Source organism: Cupressus sempervirens, chromosome 9 (assembly GCF_028749045.1).
Source record: "Cupressus sempervirens isolate cs-2001-9-10 chromosome 9, ASM2874904v1, whole genome shotgun sequence".
NCBI classification, from domain to species: Eukaryota; Viridiplantae; Streptophyta; class Pinopsida; order Cupressales; family Cupressaceae; genus Cupressus; species Cupressus sempervirens.
This window is the reverse complement of record NC_143126.1, coordinates 538392054-538403172: the sequence shown is the minus strand read 5'-3', so window position 1 is coordinate 538403172 and position 11119 is coordinate 538392054. Positions and strand designations below refer to the sequence as shown.

Sequence of the window (11119 nt, the reverse complement as noted above, 5' to 3'; positions counted from 1 at the left end):
TATGAATACCTATTACAACCTATAACAGATGTAATGACCTAGTAGGAGTCCCTAGGTCCCCTTAACATATATATATATATATATATATATATATATATATATATATATATATATATATATGGATAAAAATACCTAAAAATGTATCATGAGGTCGTTATGTGTCATTTGGTAATGTAAGAATCATCATTACCTAATAAGACCTATTATATCCTAATAATACATATTAAGATTTATTAGAACCTATAAAAAATAGTATGACCTATTACGACTCCTATGTCCCCTTAAGACACACATGTATGGATAACGTATTGAAAAACGCAGTTGACATAAGTGATCAAGTAATGTGTTGTTTGGTAATGTAAGACTCATTATTACCTGACAATACCTATTATGTGCTAGTAAACATATGAATACCTATTACAACCTATAACAGACGTAATGACCTAGTAGGAGTCCCTAGGTCCCCTTAACATATATATGGATAAAAATACCTAAAAATGTATCATGAGGTCGTTATGTGTCATTTGGTAATGTAAGAATCATCATTACCTAATAAGACCTATTATATCCTAATAATACATATTAAGATTTATTAGAACCTATAAAAAATAGTATGACCTATTACAACTCCTATGTCCCCTTAAGACACACATGTATGGATAACATATTGAAAAACGTAGTTGACATAAGTGATCAAGTAATGTGTTGTTTCGTAATGTAAGACTCATTATTACCTGACAATACCTATTATGTGCTAGTAAACATATGAATACCTATTACAACCTATAACAAACGTAATGACCTAGTAGGAGTCCCTAGGTCCCCTTAACATATATATGGATAAAAATACCTAGAAATGTATCAGGAGGTCATTATGTGTCATTTGGTAATGTAAGAATCATTATTACCTAACAATAACTAGTTGTTAAAATGAACATCATCAATATCTAAGTGTGGTTCATTCAGTTAGTAGAGGGCCTATGTTATGGTTAGAATGTGGTATGGGTTATGATTGTAGTTAATATAAAGTTATGTTAGAAGGTGTATTTAATGTCAAAATTAATTTCACCATAAGATATTATTGTTTCACCTCTAGATCCATCAGGTTATGTTAGAAACTGAATAATGTTCCCTAAAAGTTTGCTACATTTTTTACTAATATTTTTTTACATGTTTACCTCATAACCTAATATTTTTCTATATTTTAACCTAATGTTTTTCCTAATGTTTTTCTAAATTTTAACCTAATGTTTTTCTATATTTTAACCTAATGTTTTTCCTAATATTTTTCTAAATTTTAACCTAATGTTTTTCTATATTTTAACCTAATGTTTTTCTACACTTTTAACTAATGTTTTTCTATATTTTACCCTAATGTTTTTCCTAATATTTTTCTACACTTTTAATTAATGTTTTTCTATGTTTTTATCTCATGTTTAACTACATTTTTGCTAACAAATTAATTTAAATACCATTCTAAAATAATATAAAATAATTAAAATAATTTAAACATATTAAAAAATAAACAATTTAAAGCATTTCACTCACAAAATACGTCAAAAATAACTATTTTAAGTACGATTAACATCTATTAATCAAAAAATACATTAAAAAACTATTAAAAAATGGGGAGGAAAAAACCACCAACCAGTTATGGCCGAAACCCTTAACCCGCTCTCCAAACATTCAGGAACCGCAACAGTAACAATGATAGCCACTAGAGGTTTGCACCGAGTTTTATTGCGGCTCGGGGTTTCGCCCGGAACCCTTTCGGCCGAACCTATTTCGGCCAAAACAATACGCGCCATGTAGGTGCGCGAAACCGCCACGTGTGTACGACCGGATATGTTACGGTCGAAATCATTACAATCAAAAGTGTTCTGGCTGAAACGGTACAAGATATCACAAACGGTGACAAAGCTTTGTGCTTTTACCCTATAGATTCCTCAATTTTGATGTCTTTAATGGCATAACAATATGGTTTGTTTTGTGTTTTAGGCTCTTCTTCTCTTTGTAGTCAAAAGGTTATGATAGCTTCACCTTGTTATATTTGACAACTTTGGACATGACAAGACAAAAAGATCTATGTTTTGGACTCTCACAAAGACTGATAAATTTTTTGAAAATCAAGGACACACACTCAATACCAATTTTCTCTCAAAATTTAGCTCATCATTTCATTCCTCTTTAATTGTCTTGACTTATTTTTTATGTTTAGGATTGAAAAAAAGAAGTATACAACACTCTAAGACAATCCTACCAAGGAAAAAGCAACCTGGATGGACAAATTGTAACAAGGAATTTTTATGCAAATAAACAAATAATAGACACTCAATTATCCCTAGAAAGAAAAAATGGTTTGGTAAACAAAATCCTTGCTCATGTTAAGTATCTCACGAATATCAATATGTTGAGGGATGAGTGATCCTAATGTTCAAAGAAACCCTATGCATGTTTGCATACCCTAGAGTATAGATGGTGAATGTAAAATATCTCCAGAGGATTTAGGTAATCCATTGGATCCTTCTTTCACAAGGACTATGAAACCTTCAGAGCTGAATTAGATAGCTACTAAGTGATTTGTATGAGGTCTGTGGCATCCTTCCAATTGAAGTTTGTAGGTGTGTGACTCACTTAAGAGCTTAGTTGACGATGTCAAAAGCATAAGGATATTCACCTACCTCAGGCTACCATCATCAAGCATCACTTACTCAACACCTTATTTCTATATCAACTACGGTATTGCCAACTTCAAGCCATTCTCCAATGGAGAAGCACATTCCCACTTAACAGGCCTCTCTAGTAGTGAACCAAAGCATGTTATATCTTTCTCTTCACCCAAGTTCCCCAAAGACGAGGGGAGAGGATATGTATACAAGCAATTTTGATTCACGTCACTTAATTAATGGGATTTCTAAGATAGCTCGTACAAGATTTTTTTAGAAAAAATCCTTCAAACACACCATAGTCTTGGGTTCTTTCCAAATTGAACTTAGCTTTAAAAAACTATATTTTCTTAGTTAACAAAAGACATTCCCATAAAATAGTAAATGTTAGAAAATTACTCTTTCCTTGGATGTATTAAATTTGGGATAATCCAAGGATCACTACAACTTGTTTGTCCTATAGTCCAAATGTTAGGACATGTCATTTGTTTATTCTCTTGTCCATGTGCAAGGACATGTTATTTTTTGTAATTTGTTTTTACAAAGAAATTAGTTTATCCTCAGTAAGAGGATTTTGACACTTTGCACACACTTATTATGAATGATGTCATTCATAGAAATGAGAGTTACACATGAAAATCCTTTCTAATCTCTATTTAAGAGATGCCTCTCTCTTATTCTTCTAACATATCACTTTAATAATATTGTAATGAGTTAATTTCCTCCCCCACCCTCTCTCTTGACTTTGCTTCATTCAAACAAATTTTCTTTTCTTTTCCCCGTTCAAAATCTATGTCTCCTCACGTTGATTCTTTGGTGCATGCTCTAGGAATCTTCGTATCTCATAGTAACATCTCTTCACACTTCTCTTAATTGGATTTATTTTGTTTATTTTCTCTATTTTTCATTTACTTACATGGTATTAGAGCTTGGGTACTAATCCTTGTTTTGAGTTTCAAAGTATAGAAGGTTGACACACTTGAGAGAAGGGTTTATTATTTTATAGCTTATTCTAACTCTTTGTGTTGTAGATTGCTTAATTTTTTACTCATCTAACCCACTTTGGAAGGATTGTCACCAAAGAGTAATTTTTGTTTATTATCTAACTCCTTTTTCTCTTGTTTTGGAAGAGCTAGTGCCAAAACAAAGAGAAATATTGCTCTATTTTCTAGAAGAAATATTGCTCTATTTCTATTGCATTAACAATATTCCTTGAAGGTCATTTATTCATGATTTTAAAAATGTTAATATTCTAAACTATTTTGTTTCAACATATTTTTTTTTCTCCATTAATATTTCTCAAAAAAAATCTAATAGTGCATACTTTCAATTTAATTTATCACATATATCTCTTGGTAATACTAATTCAAAATAATTTTATATTTTGAAGTTTTTTGTTGAGATCTCAGCCTTCTCTGTGTTGCATTTCACTTCTTTCATTGTCAACCACCTAACACTTGTGAACCATTCTTTTTTCATCTCTTGCCCCCCTTTTGGTAAGAAATCCCTAGCCTGTGTGAGCATTTTCATCTCTATTCAAACCTTTGCATCCTTTGAGGCAAGGATTTTCTTCTACTCACAATCCACCTATTAGCACAATTCAACGCTAACTTCATTACACTTCACATAAATCAATAGAGAGACCATTTGATTTGTGAGCTATTCATATTTGTAGGGCTTGTTTACTCTAACCAGTACAAATTAGATGAATTCATCCCCATGCATGAGTGTTCTATCTTCTGTGCATTTCATCCTTGCTCATTGTTTTCATCCCTCAAAACCATTGATTTCTCTACTCAAGGTATATCTTGTAGACCTCTTCACTCCCACATTTGTTTTCACTTTTTCCCTCTTGTTTTTTGTATCGACCTCTACCTTTTTCTTTGTTGCTAGGCAAAAAATATCTTTTATTGATGTGCAACCTCATTATTTTCCACTTTGTTCTCTTGTGTGTGTGCATTTCACTAGTCATTCTTTTTTTTTTAATAAAAAAATTGTCACTTTATTCTCTATCTACCATTTTTTTTCATCATTTTATTCTCTAACACATTTTTATCATTTGATTCCCTATAGATATCTATATATAAAGTTGTTTTAACTTTTGTCTCGTATTCTAAATCTAAATTTGGAAATTTTTGTTCGTTTCTTTCAATTTAATAAGTTTTAGACAAAAAACTCTATCTATTTATTTACTTTAAAAGTTTGTCTCATTTTTGTAAAACCTTTATATAATTTATAATAGTACCACCACTTTATTCATGGGGATTTTTTTTGTGTGGTACATTGTTAATCTTTTAAATATGTCTACCTGAATCCTAGTAATTAAATTTAATAGCTCTAACTATGATTCATGGAAGACCCATATTTCATTTATTTTCGATTTTAAACATATATTGGATGTTTCCAGTGATCCTTTTCTTGAGCTAGCTACCTCTATTACTCAAGATGAAAAGGATGCATGAAAAACTAAAAATGAAGAAGCTCTAGGCTTGATTGGAATCTCTATGATTCCTGCTTGATATGTTTTAATTACAAATTGTACTAAAGATTATGAAGCATGAGCAATTTTGAAAACCACTTATGATATCACAAATGAGTCACACAAAATACAACTTCAAGACTAGCTCAAGGATCTTAGGTAACTGTCAAAACCATATATACATTTCTTTTAAAATTTGATGCTCTTTAAAAAGTCACTTGATTGGTTTAGGTGTTGCAATAAATAATATTCATTTAATACATATCATTCTTAGAAAGTTTCTGCCTAAACAATTTCAACAATTTATTCCTAATATTCATGCTCAACTTGTTATTCCTAGTTTAGCCATCCAATTAACCTATGAGATTTTCAAAATTTATTGCATAAAAAAGAAGCTAAACTAACTCAATTTGGTACTAGGGTAAACTTTAAGGAACCCCCCAGAAAAAGATACAAAATATTGGCGAATCTTTCATTATTTTGAAAAATCAAATTATTTTTATCAGCAAATCTCTCATTTAAAAAATAAATTTAAGTAGTATTTACATTGGCAATTATTTTGGAATCGTAATTTTTGAGTAGAGAATATTTGTGAATCTCAGTAATAATAGGAAGTTCGCTAATCATCATGGAATATTACAAATCAAAATTGAACATGTTTTATCTCATGAAAATTATGAGGATAATTACATTATATTTTAAATCAATCGTGAAAACTAAATGTTGGTGTGTATCCCTAAAGTAGCAAATAATTATGATAATTATTGGTGTATTAATTTTAATTTCGCCGATAATATATAATATTTAGGTGAATCAAATCTAATCATGTATCGAATATTGTGGCGAATCTTTGAGTTTAATTTTTTAGTAAAATAAATTATTAAGCGATGTTAAATATTTTAGAACTAAATTTAATAAAAATGTAGAGATTTAAGTTGCAATATGTCTTAAATTATTATATTAGCCAAATGACTAGCAATTTTTTTTCTAAAATTAGTCAATTTACAAAAATTAGCCACTAAAAAATACCTTGTTTGGTACACTTACATCTACTGCAGATTCTTTCATGTTTAGGAATCAAAATAATAATTTTAGATCACTTCGGTAGTTAGAGAAATGGGGGGAGGCTCTTGGTTAGGGTTATAGGAAATGGAGCTGCATAGACAATTTTTTTTTTTTGGGGCGAAGATCTCCGTGAGGATGGAGATTGATTTCTGGGAGCGAGGAAGAAACTGAGACAAACATATAAAGTGTTTGATGGAAAAGTTATTGGGAGAAATAGCTGAGTTTTTGTGGAGGAAATGGATAGCGAAGAAGAGTTGGGAGAGGAGCAGGTGAAGGAACACTTTGTTTTGCAGCATGGAGCAATGCATGCCATAGATCTCAAAAGTGTGGGAAGATACCCTACTATGAAGCAGATAGGTCAGGCGTATCTGATGACGATATTTTACAGTAGCGCAATGCCATCCAAGCCGAGGAGGCCAATAGAATTCCTTTCGTTGGTGACAAGGTTAGATCAAATTCTTTAAAAACCCTCCTGTTATTATTTTTCTTTATCAACCTCGCGGAGATTCAATTTGGCGGTCTCTAGGAGCTGAAATAGCTGTGATAATGGCTAAATATGTTTATCTATGATTTCGTTTAGCTAGATTTGGTCATGTTTGGCTTTTCCTGATTATTTTTTTGTTATATCTGACTAATTTCTTTGTATTTGGTTAAGGCTGTCTAAATTTGGTCACGTTTATTTGTATTGTCGATCTTCCGTTGTTGGATTTGAGCTCGAGGAAATGTAAAATTGTGTTCAAAGAGAAATTTTCTGATATTATTAAATTAATTCATGTTTGAGTCATATTTTGGCAGTTTAGGATACAAATTTCTTTAATATGGTTTGCAGAAGGTTAAATTCTTGAATTTAGATGTAACACAAAGTTAGATTCTTTTGGAACAACTCCAGCTATGGCTGTATTTAGAAAAACAAACAAGTAAAAAATGTTGGAGAATGTTTATGAGCAATAGCTATTAACAAGTTTCATAGTTTGATTGGGCTGAACATGCCAGTAGACGTTTTGGAAATAATCAGATTTTGATGGGAAATAATCAAAACTTAAATTTCTTTCAATTATTGATTCCTTAAACTGCAAACGTAGGAGACTTATTCCACCATTTCCCTTGTGGCCTTGAGTGTCAGGTTGTTGCATTCTTTTTAATAATGCACTTATTTATTTATAGAGTCGGGACAATTTGTTATCATTGAACTTCAGTTGAAACAAATCTTCCCTTCTATATAAATCTGAATGTTATTGAGCATGTGATGTTCTTGACTTCTTGATTTGGACAGAATTATTTTTTATCTTAAAATATAATATAACCATTTTTACAAATTTTCTCTTGAGTGGTTACCCTACCAATGTGTAATCTATGAATCACCTAGTGAACAAATGTGATGGACAAATGCATATATCCTTATCTAGTATGCTGCCTCAACTCATTATTTAAGCCCATTAACAATTTCATGCAAATTTGTTTAACATTGACCTTGGATAGTTGTGAACAATACAACGAAAATATGAATTTAAAAGAAATTGTGTTAGAGGGTTTATGCTGGAAATGAATAAGCATTATAATTCTCGTTTCTTAAAATGATTTGGCTAATGAGTAGGCCTTTAGATTAGAGAAATACATGCATGACAAATGTATTTTTTTTTTTTGCGATTGTAATATTGTAGAATGGGTGCACCTTGAGCATAATTGATACACAATTATGTTAGGAAGTTGATTGTTTCATGTGGAATAGATGCTTCTATTAAGATGTGTTTACCTAATTTGAATAAGATTGTTGGAATTCTTTTAGAATAACTAAGAGGGGGTGGTGAATCAGTTATTCACGGTCCAGATGTACAAATAAAGCTTTTCGCAATTCAGTGAACCCATAAAACTTTCTCAACCATGCATGAATTCTTGTGTGTTAACCAAAATTGAAATGTCATCGTAACATTAATATGCAAAAATGTAAAGCATAAAACACAACATATCCATCAACACACTTGACACAATGATTTAACGTGCAAACCCAATTTGGGAAAAACCACCAGTAACATGCTACTCCTTTTTCACTCTTCTGAAGTGATGCCTTGTTAAAGGTTACAACACACACTGTTAAATGTGACCCGGTTAAGGAATTTCAACCACTCTATTAAAAGTGAGCCTTATTAGAGGACTTTAGGCCATTCACTTGGAATGCTACCCTGTTAAAGGATTTTCTAACGACTATTAAGTCAACCTTTCTCCAAAGGATTTACCCTAATCTGATACAATTGTTAGAAAGTAACAATAGAGTTTGATCTGATACAACTTACAACCTAACTTGCAGATTACATATCACTATTTAGTCCTCAACTCTGCTTGGCTTCCAATATTTGTAGCTCTGATAGCTTGTTCACCCTTCAAGCATTCATCCTCATTAAACCTTCTTGCTTAGTTCGCCATTGCATATTTCTTCCCTTGGGTCACTTGATGAAGCAAACCCTCTTCCTTCTCCTTGTCAAATTTTTGATCAAAAACTCTCTGACCTCTTAACCTTTGATTCATGACCAGACATCCCTACATATAGGAAATTAGAACTCTTTTTTCTGGTCATTATCCATGTTAAAAATTAGGGTTTTTGATGGATTAGGTAGGATACAATGTATCTACCCCATATCTTGTCTTCTCTAGAAACTTCTCCTAGAATCCATTTGAATTTGCCTTGAAAATGGTTTACATAAGATTCTATACCTCCAACTCATCAATCTTATCTTCCTCTTGATTCACAAGTTCTAAGAAAACAAACTTGTCGACTTTTAATTGGTGAATCTTCAATCTTTTTCATAATGTAGTAGCTCGGCATTATCAATTTTACTAATGCTCAACACAAACTGTGTTACTCAATATTTATTGTGAAATCAGTTGGCATCAATTGAATTTTACTAGTGCTTGACATCAACTAAAAATCACTTGGCATCTACTATCTTGCTCGACACCCACTAGTTTACTCGGCTCCAACTAACTTTTTGCTCAGCTTGCACTAACTTTACTCGGCACCTTCTATCAAATTTGGTCAAGCTTAGAAAACGAACCTTGTTCAACCTTATTCTTTTGATCTTTCTATCTGTAGCCAATCATTTTGTAAAGTCAAGTAGATCATTAATACATTATGTTATCACTGTCTTAACTAATTCTTGCACTTCAATGTACATTATCATAACTCAACTTTTCCTCTAGGTGCTTTTGTTACATTTTGTTGATCAAATCCTCCTCATCAATCAACTAAGAGATAGTGCTTGAAACATATAAGCAATTATCTTACTAGCATATGGCAGGTTTGACATCAGTGCCAAAACAATGATTGAAAACACTTCTTCAATAATCTTTTATTCAAATGATCTTTTTGAATCATATACCAACAAAGATAACTAGAAATATTGCTCATAGAGATAACTACGTATTGACAGTGTGGTCAATATTTAGATTTATTATGACATGATTAATTGAAATAAACTACAAGTCACTAAGAGAGTGATTCTACTAACTTACTATTACAAGATGAAGTCCTAATTTTGGAAAGAGTTTCCTTAAGTTGTGATATGCCTTTCTGATGTACATATGAGAAGAAAATGATTGAATTTAATTAATTTTCTTACATAATTGATTCAATATATCATCTTGCATTTGGATACAGAAAAGAAATTGTGTCACTTGTCCTTTCAAAGATGGTTTTTGTTTGGTTATACACATATGTTAATAGTGAATGGATGGAACCAAAAGATTGAATTGTAGACAATGAGTTGCACAATTCCATTATCCCCTCTAAGTTTTACTTGTTTAGACTATCTTGTTGCCAGGTTGGGTATCTTTCATGTCAAGAAATATTCTGAGGAAGCTTAGTAGCTTCATGGTAGGGTGGTAAAGCACTCCTACAATATTCTCACCCTTGTGTTCTTAGACAGGTTTTGGAGCTCATTTCAACTTGGTCATCATGGTTAGACTATCTGGTATTCGGTATCTGGTATTAGTAATTTGGTAACAAAATTATGGTTTCTTTTAAACTTGAGCATATATGTATATGTATCATTTTAGTTAAAGTTAATGATAGTTAATCAACTAATGTTGACTGGTCAATAATCAAAGGACTTTGACTCTTGTTGAATTTTTTATATTTTATAGCGATTGTTGATGTTGCATTGGTTTTGCAAGGACAATCCTTACATATGGTATCAGAGCTCTTGATTCTACACTTGGGCCTTGAGTTCACTATGCTAGACACACAACTGTAAGTCAATTAGTTTACTTTATGTTGTATGAGATGATGACATGGGTTGCATATTGTGTCACTTAGCTATGATTACATTTGACATAGAAGGATATGATGTTCCTTATGCACGTCATGATTGTGAGTTATAACTTGCATTCCTTTAAAGATTGTCAAAATGGAAAGTTTATGGAATGACTAGTAAATTGTGTACCTCATATGTATATGATTATATTTACTTTAAACAATGTGATGGTATAATATGCGTATTGGATTATTAAATTTGAACTATTGAGATAGTCAAAGGATGGTTGACTTTTGCACTAAGCTATGGGAGCCTACCAAATAAAGATTTGGCTTGTGATAGCAATGAAAAATATCTTTTTATTATGTAAATGACATGTGGTGCAAGAATTTTTTCTATTTTATGCCAGATTCATGAGGTTCATTGATTAGCCTAATATAATAAGTAGGAAGAACATGAATTTCATTTGCAAAAGTATTGCATGTTCCATTATGCATTTAGAAATATGTGATTATCAAGATGAATTACATGTGATGCATGAGAAATTTGGTTATGTTCTTAGTGACCCTTAGACGCAAGGTGTCATTAAACATCTACTCCCTCTTGGTGACTAGTGAGAGTCATTGTGCTTTAACTGAATTGGGTTTTCATTTTATTATGTT

General features: G+C 31.5%; 1 long non-coding RNA gene across 1 annotated transcript; it reads left to right on the top strand.

Moving 5' to 3' along the window:
• The first annotated feature begins 6222 nt into the window (after nt 1-6222).
• Nucleotides 6223-10680, top strand: LOC149539734 (uncharacterized). Its single transcript, XR_016356293.1, has 2 exons — nt 6223-6655; nt 10131-10680. It is a non-coding gene; the product is annotated as an uncharacterized LOC149539734 (long non-coding RNA).
• Nucleotides 10681-11119: the final 439 nt, after the last annotated feature.